This window comes from Canis aureus, chromosome 27, assembly GCF_053574225.1.
Source record: "Canis aureus isolate CA01 chromosome 27, VMU_Caureus_v.1.0, whole genome shotgun sequence".
NCBI classification, from domain to species: Eukaryota; Metazoa; Chordata; class Mammalia; order Carnivora; family Canidae; genus Canis; species Canis aureus.
The window spans coordinates 46,663,692-46,679,931 of NC_135637.1; the positions used below are offsets into that span (position 1 = coordinate 46,663,692).

General features: G+C 45.2%; 2 long non-coding RNA genes across 2 annotated transcripts; one reads left to right on the forward strand and one right to left on the reverse strand.

Annotated features, from left to right (window-relative positions):
* The first annotated feature begins 457 nt into the window (after positions 1 to 457).
* LOC144299405 (uncharacterized) lies at positions 458 to 10,197 on the forward strand. Its single transcript, XR_013366148.1, has 4 exons — positions 458 to 565; positions 5,968 to 6,073; positions 6,468 to 6,572; positions 9,910 to 10,197. It is a non-coding gene; the product is annotated as an uncharacterized LOC144299405 (long non-coding RNA).
* On the reverse strand, positions 9,966 to 14,841 carry LOC144299388 (uncharacterized). Its single transcript, XR_013366124.1, has 3 exons — positions 14,651 to 14,841; positions 14,021 to 14,111; positions 9,966 to 10,103 (listed from the first exon to the last, which is right to left on the reverse strand). It is a non-coding gene; the product is annotated as an uncharacterized LOC144299388 (long non-coding RNA).
* Positions 14,842 to 16,240: the final 1,399 nt, after the last annotated feature.

Sequence of the window (16,240 nt, forward strand, 5' to 3'; positions counted from 1 at the left end):
GTGTGAGCACCCACGTACACGGGCACGCATATGCATATGCACGTTGTGTTTATAAATAGAGATGTGTGTCCTTATCTTTGTTGGAAGGAAACATGCACTGCTTTCACCAAAAACACCACAGAAAAACATACATATATGCAAGTATAGTATTACTTGGTTCTCTTTTCAGTGGCCCATCACTGAGTTTTCCTTTTAAAGCCAAACGCTATCTATTTTTCTCATTTTTTACTTGATTTACTGTCTCCTAATTTCTTTCTTGAAAAGAATGAACTTTACTAAATTTCATTTAAAAAACCTACTAGAACTTAATTTCAGTATGAAACCAGCCTCTTTTATAAGTCTTAACGGGAGATTAATTTTCCATGTGACTTATTAACAGGTTTTCTTACACATCAGTAAGGCTGACTCAGTGGCTCCCTCTTCAGATTAACTGTGGCATTGCAATCTCCATTTGCAGAAACATTGTAACCAAGCTTGAGAAGATGTCAAGATGAAGGGTTATGACCTGCGGGAAGATGCCATCCCAATTCAGCACGCCAGGGCTTCCAGGGAGATCGCCAGTGATGTGAGAGCTCCTTTTTTCCCAGCCTTAACCAATGCTAATAGATGTCATATGGGAATGAATATTTTTCTGATCTTTAGCTTAATTCCCCATTAATACACTTAAGTAGAAAGGAGATCATCGTGATTAGTGTCTTGCTTTGAAATCGCAAAACCAAGAATAACTTGTACAACAGTTTGGTGCCCCTTCTGCATCGGGCTTGGTTCTGTTGTTCTTATGTTTAAGCGCAGGTTTTTATTTTCTTTTCACTGTCATCTCAAAATCATGTAATTTACAAGCACTTATAAAAATTCAATGAATACAAAAAGTTCTGTTGTTTCTTGAAGTGCAGCATACATAAAGTTTCTCCTGTGAGAATTTTAAACATACAGGATGTTCTTGTCCAGTGGATGGACAAGCCTTTTTTAAAAGTTATATGTTAATATGTGCTAGAAATATATTTTTCCATTTAAATGAGATTATAAATTTTAGAATACAACTATTTCAAAGTTTATACTTTAGTTTATTGACTAGATTTTTTTGTTTATTAAATTTAAAGTGTGAAGTACGGTGCTACTTGATTGTGGCAGAAGGTGAAGGTAGTAGACAGTGACTCAAGGTTGGGAAACACTAGATAAGCCTGTATTGGGGATAATCCAGAAGAACACTTCTTGCCTTAGAAATGCTCATAATGTGTTCATGCATGTAGACATAGAAGACAAACCAATGGGTTAGGAATCCTAAATCTTAGAGTATGGACTTCATGAAAAACAGTGCCCAAAAAAGGCTAATGTAAGGGAGGTGGACATACTTGGAGCAGACTGTTTAGAAAAAGTGAATTGAGAAACATGACTCTTCTTTTTTGTTCACGTATACCAGTATCTATGGAAAACCGCTTACGAGAAACAGAAAGGCCATTATATTGGATGTCGCAATACCAAGGAAGACCCTAAGCTGGCTTGGGCAGCAACTGTGTTAAAAATGCAGAATGGGGGATCCCTGGGTGGCGCAGCGGTTTGGCGCCTGTCTTTGGCCCAGGGCGCGATCCTGGAGACCTGGGATCGAATCCCACATCAGGCTCCCGGTGCATGGAGCCTGCTCCTCCCTCTGCCTGTGTCTCTGCCTCTCTCTCTCTCTGTGTGTGACTATCATAAATAAATAAAAAATTTTAAAAAAATGCAGAATCGCAGGCTGTACAAAAAGGCCTACAATAACCACAAGGCCAAGATCTCCATCCCAGTGGACATGGTGTCCATCAAAGCTGCCAAAGAAGGCCAGGCCTTAGCAAGTGATGTGGATTATCGCCAGTATCTGCACCACTGACTGGTCTTGCTTTCCTGACCAGAACAATGTGATCCAAGCCGGGAAAGCCCACTACCTGCAGAGTAATGTAAGTTGTTGCTTGTGCAGAGAGGACCAGCCGAGGTGCCTGAGTCGTGAGCTGTTCTCTGGGGAGAAAGCCTTCCACAGCTTTGCCTGGTCATTCCTCCTAGGCCTTGGGAAAACGCAACTCTCCCTAATAAGCACTTCCCTTTAGCATTTTACCAAGTTTACTGAATGTCTACCTTACAGCTAGGCTTATTTAGAAAGTTTTATTTTTTACTCTTGGTGGTGCTACCAGAATTTTTCGTAGATTCTTGAACGTGTGCTGTGTGTTTCCTAAACATGAAAATTGCCATGGCCTCTCAATTGAAGAATGACAGGGATACTTCCTTAAAATTAATTTCAAAGGTTAGCAGCATGCTCCAAACTCACTAGTTTCCCTTAATGTAGTAGTCTCCACACTGTGGTGTTTCATTAGTTTACCTGAAATATTTTTAGATTTATTCATATTTTTTGCCCATTCTACTGGAAATCACGGGTTCTTTTAATTATTTAAACTTGGTTCCCAGAGCTTCAAGGAATGCTTTCTCCTAATGAATACATTTGTTATAGAAAAGTGTACCCATACCCATCCTTGACATGAGTTGCCAAGTGGTAGATTTAGGCCAGTTTTTAGAGAAATGTAAACTCTGCATTAACCTGAATAACATTAGTATACAAAGGAATGCATATGAATCAAGTTTCTAAAGAATGAGAAAGGGAAACTTCAAAATCTGTATGTAATCCTTTTTGAGAATCCCTTCTTTTGAATTTTGGATATCCATCATACTTTACACGCTAAAATATAAAATGTTCTTCACTAAGATAGAAATTTTACTCCACAATTCACTCCTCATATATCTTTCTAGCTTGTTATTTGTATGCTATTAACTAGTTACTAAAATATCATTTTTTATCATGTCATCGGCATGAAATCATGTCATCAGCAAAGAGGGAGAGTATGACTTCTTCTTTGCCAATTTGAATGCCTTTAATGTCTTTATGGTCAACTAATATTCGACAAAGGAGGAAAGACTATCCATTGGAAGAAAGACAGTCTCTTCAATAAATGGTGCTGGGAAAATTGGACATCCACATGCAGAAGAATGAAACTAGACCACTCTCTTGCACCATACACAAAGATAAACTCAAAACGGATGAAAGATCTAAATGTGAGACAAGATTCCATCACAATCCTAGAGGAGAACAGAAGCAACACCCTTTTTGAACTCGGCTACAGTAACTTCTTGCAAGATACATCCACGAAGGCAAAAGAAACAAAAGCAAAAATGAACTATTGGGACTTCATCAAGATAAGAAGCTTTTGCACAGCAAAGGATACAGTCCACAAAACTAAAAGACGACCTACAGAATGGGAGAAGATATTTGCAAATGACGTATCAGATAAAGGGCTAGTTTCCAAGATCTATAAAGAACTTCTTAAACTCAACAGCAAAGAAACAAACAATCCAATCATGAAATGGGCAAAACACAGGAACAGAAATCTCACAGAGGAAGACACAGACATGGCCAACCAGTACATGAGAAAATGCTCCACATAACTTGCCATCAGGGAAATACAAATAGAAACCATAATGAGATACCACCTCCCACTCGTGAGTAAGGGGAAAATTAACAAGGCAGGAAACAATGAATGTGGGAGATGATATGGAAAAAGGGGAACCCTCCTTCACTGTTGGTGGGAATGTGAACTGGTGCAGCCACTCTGGAAAACTGTGTGGAGGCTCCTCAAAGAGTGAAAAATAGATCTGCCCTACGACCCAGCAGTTGCACTGCTGGGGATTGACCCCAAAGATACAGGTGCAACGAAACGCCAGGACACCCACACCCTGATGTTTCTAGCATCGATGTCCACAATAGTCAAACTGTGGAAGGAGCCTCAGTGTCCATCGAAAGATGAATGGATAAAGAAGATGTGGTTTATGTATACAATGGAATATTACTTAGGCATTAGAAACGACAAGTACCCACCATTTGCTTCAATTGGATGGCACTGGAGGGTATTATGCTGAGTGAAATAAGTCAATCAGAGAAGGACAAACATTATGTGGTCTCATTCATTTGGGGAATATAAATTATAGTGAAAGGGAATAGAAGGGAAGGGAGAAGAAATGGGTAGGAAATATCAGAATGGAAGACAGAACACGAAGACTACTAACTTTAGGAAATGAACTAGGGGTGGTGGAAGGGGATGAGGGCAGGGGCTGGGGATAAATGGGTGACGGGCACTGAGGTGGGCACTTGACGGGATGAGCACTGGGTGTTATTCTGTATGTTGGCAAATTGAACACCAATAAAAAATAAATTTATTATTTAAAAAATATTACAGGAAAGTGAAAAAAAGAAACAAATGACCAAGAAAATGTAAATCCTAATTCAAAAGGAAGAGATATCTAGGGAAAATGAAAAGCCAACTGTGATCGAAATTGTGGAACCAGGGATTGAATTCTTTGTTTTAAAATTACAGTTTACACCTAATGGCACATTAGTTTCACGAGTAAAGCATAGTGATTCAACCAGAAGAGTAGCTACTATCTGTGACCATACAATCCTATTTCAACTCCGTTGACTATATTCCCCATGCTGTACCTTTCTTCGCAATGACTTATTCATTCCATAACTGGAAGCCTGTATGCCCCACTCCCTTTCACCCACTTTGCCCAACCCCCTACCCCTTCCCTCTTTATAATCGTCAGTGTTTTTCTATATCTATTGATCTGTTTCTTCTTTTTTTTTGTTTGCTTGTTTTTATTCATTTGTTTTTGTTGTTTAGATTCCAAATATAAGTGAAATCATGTGGTATTTGTCTTTCTCAGTTTGACTTATTTCACTTAACAGAATATCCTCTAGGTCCATCTGTGTTGTCACAAATGGCAAGATCTCATCCTTTTTTGTATCCTGAGTAATATTTCATGCATGCGTGCGCGTGTGTGTATACATAAACCATATCTTCGTTATCCATCCATCTCTTGATTGCTTCCATACCTTGGCTATTGTCAATAATGCTACAGTAAACATTTAGGTTGCATGTATGATTTTGAATTAGAGTTTTCATTTTCTTTGGGTAAATACCCAGTAGTGGAATTACTGGAGCATACAGTATTTCTATACTCAATTTTTTGAACAACCTTGTTACTGTTTACCACAATAGGATTGGATTCTTAATTATCCCTTTAAAATACACCATGTGCCAGGTATTGTGCTAAGCACTGAAGATCCAATGGTGAAGGAAGAGGAAGAACCAAGACAAAGTTTCAGACTTTAGGGAATTTACATTGCTAGCAAATAAACAGATATTAACTAGAGAATATCAATAAAAAATCTGATGGATGAGAAATAATGATCAATGGTGCTATGAAAAAGTGAGGTGGGGAAAGATTATCTAAGGAAATACTACATTAATAGGGATTGCAAGGGAGGACAGGAGCTGGTTCTGTGAGGAAGACACAGGGATTCCTACAGAATGACCAATATATGCAAAAGGAGAGGGCTGTGTACGAATCACAAACCAAAAAACCAGTGTGGACAGAATCCGTAGGTCAAAGGGAAGCATATAAGATGGTGCTAGATTATCCTCACCTTCTAGTCCATGTAAAGAATTTGATCTTTTTCCTAAAGCCAATGGGAAGCCATGTGATGAGAGGAATGTTGTGGTGTCAGATTTGAATTGTGAATTTTATAAAGATCGTTCTGCCTGCTGTATAGAAAACTTACTGGAAAGCCTGTTATTATTGCTTTAAAAGTCCACCCGAGCTAGTATGAGGTTACTTAAATATTATTGAAAACCTTCCATGCATCCCATAGAGAGAGAGCTCCTTCTGCATCATTCTTCTTTATGAGTGCATAGGTGCCCCGCCACAGAAAAAGCAGACTAGAACGTTGCTGGGCTCTAATGCATCCTGCTCTACACATGATGAATTGTGTTTGTCGGGCCAATGCTCAATTTTAATTAGTTTGTGGGAGGTAAAATATACCATGAAACTGCTTTCTTATCATAATTAAAGAAAAAAAACGCTTCTATCTAACTTTGTTTTCTTTCCCAGGCCATCTATAAGGCTGACTTGCAGGGTCTCCTGAAGAGTTGAGAGTCAAAAATGCTCAGAAGATCCTACTAGACAGTGTCTATCGGACACCTATAGAGAGCCTCAGGTAGACACGTATTGTTGACACACCAAAAGTTGTCCTTGCTAAGTTGAATGCTGAGAATATTAGTATTGAAAGTCACTTTTCCCCATCTATGTTAAAATTAAGTCATGCTTGTAAGTGACTGATAATTAACCCAGTAATCTATTTGTAAAATGATACCATTGATGATTTTAGGTTTTAATATGTAATGTTAGTAGGATTGTTTTATTGTTGTTTATAAGTTTTAAACAAAAATATATTAATATTAATTTCATATTAAATTTGAGTAACGTGGAAAACTTTTAGATGTTTTTCCTTAATATGAAAAAATTTAAGATCAGAAAAGTTGAAAGTAGTGCACTGAACTAGAAGAATTACAAATTGCAAAGTAATGTTGTTATTGTGTTTTCTTCCACAGCCAAAGCACAGAGAATTTTGGGACAAGGATAAAACTTCAGTCCACCTCATGCCAGATACTCCAGAAATTAATCTCGCTGGAGCCAATGCTTTTAATATGAGCAATGTAAGTACCACAACAGACTCCCTTTTGTTTAGAAAGTCACCCATTTGGTGTTATGATATCCCTGGGGAGCTCTTATAGGCAAGAGAGAAAAGATTGGCTGGTTGGGGATGGGGAAAACTCTTTATCATCAGTCCTCTACCAGGGGTGAGGAAAGGAGCAGATCCCAGGCTCTGAGTCACCCAGCAAGGTCAGCGACCGACCCGGTGAACTAATGTCAACGTGACAAAATGGAGAAGAGAATAAGTTACAGGAAAGCTGAAAGAGGAATGAATGAAGAGACATGTGAACAAGGAAGGGGCATTAATGACAGACGAACACAAAATAATTATGGGAATTCTTTGCAAAACTCTATACAAATTAACTTTAAAGCCTGGATCTGTAGGGGATTTTCTTTTTTTTTTAATTTATTTTTTATTGGTGTTCAATTTACTAACATACAGAATAACCCCCAGTGCCCATCACCCATTCACTCCCACCCCCCGCCCTCCTCCCCTTCTACCACCCCTAGCTCGTTTCCCAGAGTTAGCAGTCTTTACGTTCTGTCTCCCTTTCTGATATTTCCCACACATTTCTTCTCCCTTCCCTTATATTCCCTTTCACTATTATTTATATTCCCCAAATGAATGAGACCACATAATGTTTGTCCTTCTCCGACTGACTTACTTCACTCAGCATAATACCCTCCAGTTCCATCCACGTTGAAGCAAATGGTGGGTATTTGTCATTTCTAATAGCTGAGTAATATTCCATTGTATACATAAACCACATCTTCTTTATCCATTCATCTTTCGTTGGACACCGAGGCTCCTTCCACAGTTTGGCTATCGTGGCCATTGCTGCTAGAAACATCGGGGTGCAGGTGTCCCGGCATTTCATTGCATTTGTATCTTTGGGATAAATCCCCAGCAGTGCAATTCCTGGGTCGTAGGGCAGGTCTATTTTTAACTGTTTGAGGAACCTCCACACAGTTTTCCAGAGTGGCTGCACCAGTTCACATTCCCACCAACAGTGTATGAGGGTTCCCTTTTCTCCGCATCCTCTCCAACATTTGTTGTTTCCTGCCTTGTTAATTTTCCCCATTCTCACTGGTGTGAGGTGGTATCTCATTGTGGTTTTGATTTGTATTTCCCTGATGGCAAGTGATGCAGAGCATTTTCTCATATGCATGTTGGCCATGTCTATGTCTTCCTCTGTGAGATTTCTCTTCATGTCTTTTGCCCATTTCATGATTGGATTGTTTGTTTCTGTGCTGTTCAGTTTAATAAGTTCTTTATAGATCTTGGAAACTAGCCCTTTATCTGATATGTCATTTGCAAATATTTTCTCCCATTCTGTAGGTTGTCTTTGAGTTTTGTTGACTGTATCCTTTGCTGTGCAAAAGCTTCTTATCTTGATGAAGTCCCAATAGTTCATTTTTGCTTTTGTTTCTTTTGCCTTCGTGGATGTATCTTGCAAGAAGTTACTATGGCCGAGTTCAAAAAGGGTGTTGCCTGTGTTCTTCTCTAGGATTTTGATGGAATCTTGTCTCACATTTAGATCTTTCATCCATTTTGAGTTTATCTTTGTGTATGGTGAAAGAGAGTGGTCTAGTTTCATTCTTCTGCATGTGGATGTCCAATTTTCCCAGCACCATTTATTGAAGAGACGGTCTTTCTTCCAATGGATAGTCTTTCCTCCTGTATCGAATATTAGTTGCCCATAAAGTTCAGGGTCCACTTCTGGATTCTCTATTCTGTTCCACTGATCTATGTGTCTGTTTTTGTGCCAGTACCACACTGTCTTGATGACCACAGCTTTGTAGTACAACCTGAAATCCGGCATTGTGATGCCCCCAGATATGGTTTTCTTTTTTAAAATTCCCCTGGCTATTCGGGGTCTTTTCTGATTCCACACAAATCTTAAAATAATTTGTTCTAACTCTCTGAAGAAAGTCCATGGTATTTTGATAGGGATTGCATTAAACGTGTATATTGCCCTGGGTAACATTGACATTTTCACAATATTAATTCTGCCAATCCATGAGCATGGAATGTTTTTCCATCTCTTTGTGTCTTCCTCAATTTCTTTCAGAAGTGTTCTATAGTTTTGAGGGTATAGATCCTTTACATCTTTGGTTAGGTTTATTCCTAGGTATCTTATGCTTTTGGGTGCAATTGTAAATGGGATTAACTCCTTAATTTCTCTTTCTTCAGTCTCATTGTTAGTGTATAGAAATGCCACTGATTTCTGGGCATTAATTTTGTATCCTGCCACGCTACTGAATTGCTGTATGAGTTCTAGCAATCTTGGGGTGGAGACTTTTGGGTTTTCTATGTAGAGTATCATGTCATCGGCGAAGAGGGAGAGTTTGACTTCTTCTTTGCCAATCTGAATGCCTTTAATGTCTTTTTGTTGTCTGATTGCTGAGGCTAGGACTTCCAGTACTATGTTGAACAGCAGTGGTGAGAGTGGACATCCCTGTCTTGTTCCTGATCTTAGGGGAAAGGCTCCCAGTGCTTCCCCATTGAGAATGATATTTGCTGTGGGCTTTTCATAGATGGCTTTTAAGATGTCAAGGAATGTTCCCTCTATCCCTACACTCTGAAGAGTTTTGATCAGGAATGGATGCTGTATTTTGTCAAATGCTTTCTCTGCATCCAATGAGAGGATCATATGGTTCTTGGTTTTTCTCTTGCTGATATGATGAATCACATTGATTGTTTTACGGGTGTTGAACCAGCCTTGTGTCCCAGGGAAAAATCCTACTTGGTCATGGTGAATAATTTTCTTAATGTACTGTTGGATCCTATTGGCCAGTATCTTGTTGAGAATTTTTGCATCCATGTTCATCAGGGATATTGGTCTGTAATTCTCCTTTTTGGTGGGGTCTTTGTCTGGTTTTGGAATTAAGGTGATGCTGGCCTCATAGAACGAATTTGGAAGTACTCCATCTCTTTCTATCTTTCCAAACAGCTTTAGGAGAATAGGTATGGTTTCTTCTTTAAACGTTTGATAAAATTCCCCTGGGAAGCCATCTGGCCCTGGACTCTTGTGTCTTGGGAGGTTTCTGATGACTGCTTCAATTTCCTCCCTGGTTATTGGCCTGTTCAGGTTTTCTATTTCTTCCTGTTCCAGTTTTGGTAGTTTGTGGCTTTCCAGGAATGCGTCCATTTCTTCTAGATTGCCTAATTTATTGGCGTATAGCTGTTCATAATATGTTTTTAAAATCGTTTGTATTTCCTTGGTGTTGGTAGTGATCTCTCCTTTCTCATTCATGATTTTATTAATTTGAGTCTTCTCTCTCTTCTTTTTAATAAGGCTGGCTAACGGTTTATCTATCTTGTTAATTCTTTCAAAGAACCTGGTGGTTGTCCAAGTGGGAGAAATATCTCAGCAAGAATCTGGGAGGCTGGCCGGGCTTCTGCTGGTACCAGAAGATGTTGTAAACGCTGACATCGTGGTCCCTGCTCAAGGTGCAAGGCAGGTGGATTGTGGTTCCGAGGGATGAGGACATGGATGGTGGCTGGTTCAGCACCGGCTGGGAGCCACCACCTGGGGACACAGAAACATATGGGCATGGTGGGGGGCATGCAGAGGAAGGCCGGGGATGGGGCCGGGGTAGTGAACTCCGGGGTGTTCTCACCTATGCAGTGTGCCAGAAGTGCCAGCAGGACAGGGATCCAGGACATGGTGTGGACGTGCTGGGCTGTTAGCTTTGCGCTGGTTCTGGGCCTTCTCGGGCCTGGGCCAGCACCTTCCTGTGCCCTCCCAGGGGCGGGGCCGTTGCATGCCTGCTTCCTGGCTGCCACCATCCTGAACTTTCTTGAGTTGGCGGTTGGGGAACGGTCCCATGGCAGCCTCTGTGGCTCTTGCCTTGGCCCCAGGGAAGTGTCTGGGGAGGATGCACCTGCTGCGAGCTCACGGGCCAGTGCCCAGGAGGCCGGCCTGCAAGGTGGGGTCCCTGAGGTAGGGGAACCTCAACGTCCTCCTAAGGGAGCTGAACTGCACAGTAACATGGTTCTTGTCCAGATTTAGATGTCTGGTGAACCAGTAGAGACAATATATCCTCAGGGTGGTGAAAACCCCTGCTTTGTGCAGAGAAAATGCTGGGGCCCTGGGGTAAGGAGGATACTCTGTCCCCTTCCATGCTCCTGCCACTCCCTCCCACCAAAGCCAGTCCTCTTCCCTCCTAGACTGGAGCAGCAGTGACTCACAGCTTCTGAGAAAGAAACACCAATAGGGACTTGGGAACGCCCCCATGTGGGGCCCAGGACAGGTGGGGGAAGAGGTAGAGAAGCCTTTGCCCCCATCAGGTCCCCCCCGGGGCTTGGCCTCAGCCTTCCTAATCTCTCTCCTCTTCACAATAGTCTCCCCAGGGAAAGCAATAATCCCCGGGGTCCTGCGCCCTCTCCTTGGCCAGTCCCTGCACCTGCAGAAGTTCTGTGTGTCCCATCCCTGCCTCACCTGAGTTTGACCCCATCACCAAGCACTTCTAGAAGGCCTGAGACCTGCTCTCTGCGTCCATGCTGCCCACAAAACTATGCAGGTTGTGCAGCTGGAGGCTGTCCGGATGCTCAGATAGAGACTTACGTCCCTATTAATCAAGGTTCTTCAGAGAAACAGAACCAATGGGACATATACAAAGGAAGAGATCTATTATGAGAAATCACCTCAATCAGGTATGGAGATTGAGAAGTCCCAGGATGTGTGTCTTCGAGTCGTAGACCGTGTGTGTGTGTGTTTGTGTGTGTGTGTAACACAGTGGGGTAATTCAGTCTGAGTCCAAAGGCTCAGGGGAGTTCAAAGAACCAGGGGAGCCCATAGTGTAAAACCCAGTCCAAGGACAGGAGAAGGCAAATGTCCTTGCTCAGGAGACAGGCAGGAAGCAGAAAGGGACAAAGTCCCCTTCCTCCCCGTGTCTGTTCTATTCAGGCCCTCCTGGACAGGAAGATGCCCACCCACCTTGGCGAGGGCCACAGCCTTTAATGAGTGCACTGGTTCAAATGCTAATTTAACTTAGAGACACCTTCACAGACACACGTAGAAGTTACATTGAATCTGAGCATCCTTTGGAGGAGTCAAACTGACACATGAAATCAACTATCACACAGTCTTACTCTGTGCACATTCATCAGTGAATCTAGCAGAGGCACTACGTACAAAATGTTTTTATTCTAGGAAGATACATGAACGGGATCTTGGGAATGGGATCAGGGTCTTGGAATGAAAAATATACAAGGATATCCTTATGAAGACTATTAAATTAAAAAGAATGTTCCAGAAGGAGAAAACTATATGGGTCAGACAGAAAATGAAGGGTGTGTGCAGAACCCTCCAGCAAGATTCTTAGGAGGACAAAAGGTAGTACATAAAGCCCTTGTCAGGGTGCCTGGCACAGGAGAGACTTCCATCAAGAAGTAGTTACTTCATCAGCTACCTGATGCCATTAGGAGAGAAGGTTGAGAACCTGCTCTCTCCACAAAACACGGTTCAGAGCATGCCTCTGCAGACCTCTGGGGACCCTTTTGGTGCACCAAAACCCAAGGTAAAGGGTGGGGGGGGGTCGTCAAGCTGATCACTGGGGCAGGGCTGCCTTGCAGCCCCTAATCCTTACACCAAGTGCTGGGACTTCTGCGTGCAAGGATCCCTCCCTCGGGTTCAGAAGCTCTTTCTGCCCAATTCCCAGAGGGACCCTCCCAGGGTCTAGCTGCCTCTGGGGTCCTCCAGGGTCACCCCCTCCTCCGTCTCCTCGTCACACCAGGCTGGCTACGAGCCAGTCCCAGAGTCTGGGCGCCCAGTCCACAGCCCGATCTCAGTCCTCAAGGTTTCCAGGCCCATGCTGGTGCTCCTCCCTCCTGCCCAGCACGCTGGCCTCCCGCAACACGGGGGTGAGCAGACAAGTGATCCCAGGCCCTGCCCACAGTCCTGCCCAGGTGACCAGTGTGATGCCATCAGGCCCCATCCGGCCGCCCGAGAGGACTTCAGGGAGCAGGCCCTGGTCCACTTCCCACGCTCCGGCTCCGGCTACCTAAGAAGCACACGTTTAATGCAATCCCATTCAAAATACCATGGACTTTCTTCACAGAGTTGGAACAAATTATTTTAAGATTTGTGTGGAATCAGAAAAGACTCTGAATAGCCAGGGGAATATTAAAAAAGAAAACCAGAGCTGGGGGCAACACAATGCCAGATTTCAGGTTGTACTACAAACCTGTGGTCATCAAGACAGTGTGGTCCTGGCACAAAAACAGACACAAAGATCAATGGAACAGAATAGAGAACCCAGAAGTGGACCCTGCACTTCATGGTCAACCAATATTCGACAAAGGAGGAAAGACTATCCACTGGGAAAAAGACAGTCTCTTCAATAAATGGTGCTGGGAAAAGTGGACATCCACATGCAGAAGAATGAAACTAGACCACTCCCTTGCACCATACACAAAGATAAACTCAAAATGGATGAAAGATCTAAATGTGAGACAAAATTCCATCAAAATCCCAGAGGAGAACACAGGCAACACCCTTTTTGAACTCGGCCACAGTAACTTCTTGCAAGATACGTCCACGAAGGCAAAAGAAACAAAAGCAAAAATGAACTATTGGGACTTCATCAAGATAAGAAGCTTCTGCAGGCAAAAGAAACAACAGAACTAAAAGACAACCTACAGAATGGGAGAAGATATTTGCAAATGACGTATCAGATAAAGGGCTAGTATCCTAGATCTATAAGGAACTTATTAAACTCAACAGCCGGCAACCCTGGAGGCTTAGCGGTTTAGCGCCACTTGCAGCCCAGGGTGTGATCCTAGAGACCCAGGATCGAGACCCACGTCAGGCTCCCTGCATGGAGTCTGCTTCTCTCCCTCTCCCTCTGCCTGTGTCTCTGCCTCTCTCTTCCTCTCTCTGTGTCTCTAGGAATAAATAAATAAAATCTTTAAAAAAATAAATTCAACAACAAAGAAACAATGTGATCATGAAATGGGCAAAAGACATGAAGAGAAATCTCGCAGAGGAAGACATAGACATGGCCAACACGCACGTGAGAAAATGCTCCGCATCACTGGCCATCAGGGAAATACAAATCCAAACCACAATGAGATACCACCTCACACCAGTGAGAATGGGGAAAACTAACAAGGCAGGAAACCACAAATGTTGGAGAGGATGTGGAGAAAGGGGAACCCTCTTACACTGTTGGTGGGAATGGGAACTGGTGCAGACGCTCTGGAAAACTGTGTGGAGGTTCCTCAAAGAGGTAAAAATAGACCTGCCCTACGACCCAGCAATTGCACTGCTGGGGATTTACCCCAAAGATTCAGATGCAATGAAACGCCGGGACACCTGCACCCCGATGTTTCTAGCAGCAATGTCCACAATAGCCAAACTGTGGAAGGAGCCTCCGGTCAAGAAGCTGTGGTCTACGTATACAATGGAATATTCCTCAGCCATTAGAAACGACAAATACCCACCGTTTGCTTCAACGTGGATGGACCTGGAGGGTATTATGCTGAGTGAAGTAAGTCAGTCGGAGGAGGACAGACAGTGTATGTTCTCATTCATCTGGGGAATATAAATAATAGTGAAAGGGAATATGAGGGAAGGGAGAAGAAACGTGTGGGAAACGTCAGAAAGGGAGACAGAACATGAAGACTCCTAACTCCGGGAAACGAGCTAGGGGAGGTGGAAGGGGAGGAGGGCGGGGGTGGGGGTGACTGGGTGCCGGGCCCTGAGGGGGCACTTGACGGGATGAGCACTGGGCGTTACGCTCTATGATGGCTAATTGGCCACCAAAGAACCCACAAGCGCAGGCCCTCCCCGCAGGGGACCCACGGAAGGGGCGGGGCTGTGCCCGCTGCCGACCGCGTGACCCGGGGAGGGGCGCAGGCTCTTCCCTCCCACACCCCACGTGACTCAGGGAGAAGCCGCCCCTCCCGGCGCCGCCGTGGGAGCCAGAGGAAGCTTCGAGGCGCCGCGGTCAGGCTCTGAGCCTTCCGTTCCGGGCTCTTGGGACGACTCGGGTCCCCACGTCGCCATGGTCAGCGGCGGGGGGCTCCGGGGTCACCGGGCCTCGCCACGTGGAGCAGGAGCCCCGAGCCCACCTGCGAGGCCGCGGGACGGCGGGGTGTGCCGCAGCCTGGCCCAGGCTCCCCGCGCCCCCGGGTGTGACGGGACGGCGGACGGTCGGCCCCGGGGGTGCGGGCGGCGGCACCACGGGCCGGGCCGGCGGAGCCGTTCTCTCGGGCTCGAGCCGCCTGCGCCACCTGCGCGGCCTGGTCGCCTTGACCCGAGGCCCGAGGGCACGTGCTAGGCCCGGTCGCAGCCGCCCCCGCCCCGCCCGCCCCCCGCGGGGCCTCGCCTCGGGCTGCGGATGCGCAGGCCCCACGGTCAGGGTCAGGGCGTCAGCGGCGCTGAATCGCTGACTCGGGAGGGCGGCCCGTGGACGGAGGGCACGAGCCCGCGCACATCACGCGCTCTGGGAGCGTCCTGACGAGTAAGTGGTTAGCGAGGGGGACCCCGGCGTTGGACGGCTGTGCTGGGCCGGGCGCACGGAGGCAGGGAGCCGACTGGCGATCGAGAGCCCGCCTCGGGAGCTGCTGGGGAGCGGCCAGGACGCCTTCCTCTCGGGCTGGTGGGCGTGGGGGATGCGGGCCGAGCAGCTAAGGGTCCGCCTGGGACCTACTGCCCAGGGAAGCGGAGTTCCCGAGAAGCCTCAACTCCCAGCCACGGCGGGTTTGCTGTGCTAAAGTCCTCCCGTTCGGGAAAGACTGGCCCCTGGGCGTGTCGATGGAGTTACCTGCATTGAGGCCCCTGTGATCTGAAATCGTCCTGAACCCTCTGAGCCCATGGGACTGAGTGGGCCAAGCCACTCTAGTTTTTTTAAATTTTATTTATTTATGACAGAGAGAGGGGCACAGTCAGAGGCAGAGGCGGGCCCCTTGCAGGGAGCCTGACGTGGGACTCGATCCCGGGTCTCCAGGATCAGGCCCTGGGCTGATGGCGCGCTAAACCACTGAGCCACCCGGGCTGCCCTCCCACTCTATTAAAAACTAAAATCTTGGGACGCCTGGGTGGCTCAGTAGTTGGGCATCTATCTGCCTTCTGTTCAAGGCTTGATCCTGGGGTCCTGGGATCAAGTCCTGCATAGCGCTCCTGGCACGGAGCCTGCTTCTCCCTCTGCCTAGGTCTCTGCCTCTTTCTCTGTCTCTCTCAAGAATAAATAAAATCTTAAAAACAAAACGAGCAAAGCTAAAATCTTTAGGGCACTTGGGTTGCTCTGTTGGTTAAGCATTGCACTTGATCTTGGCTTAGTTCTTGACTTTGGGGGGTGAGTTCTGTCCCCATACTGGGCATGAGGCCTACCTAAAAAGAAAACAACCAAAGCACAAAACCAAAAACAAAACAAAAAAACCATCCCCCTAAGAAACAAAAACCCCATCAAAGTCTTTTATTTGAATACTTGCAGAGCTATCCTTCACTGAGACAGAATTTGCTCTTCTTGCCCTCTTCTCCAGTTTCTCCCCTTGTGTGTAACTGGGGCTATGTTCCAGCATAACAGAGCAGGAGATGCGCTCAGGCTGAGAAGGCAGATGAAGGTACTACACCCTAAGGAGGCTGAACGACCTAACCAGCAAGTACCAGCTTGGGGACTGTGTTTGGGACTGGATTATAGGTGCTTGATAAAGGAGAGG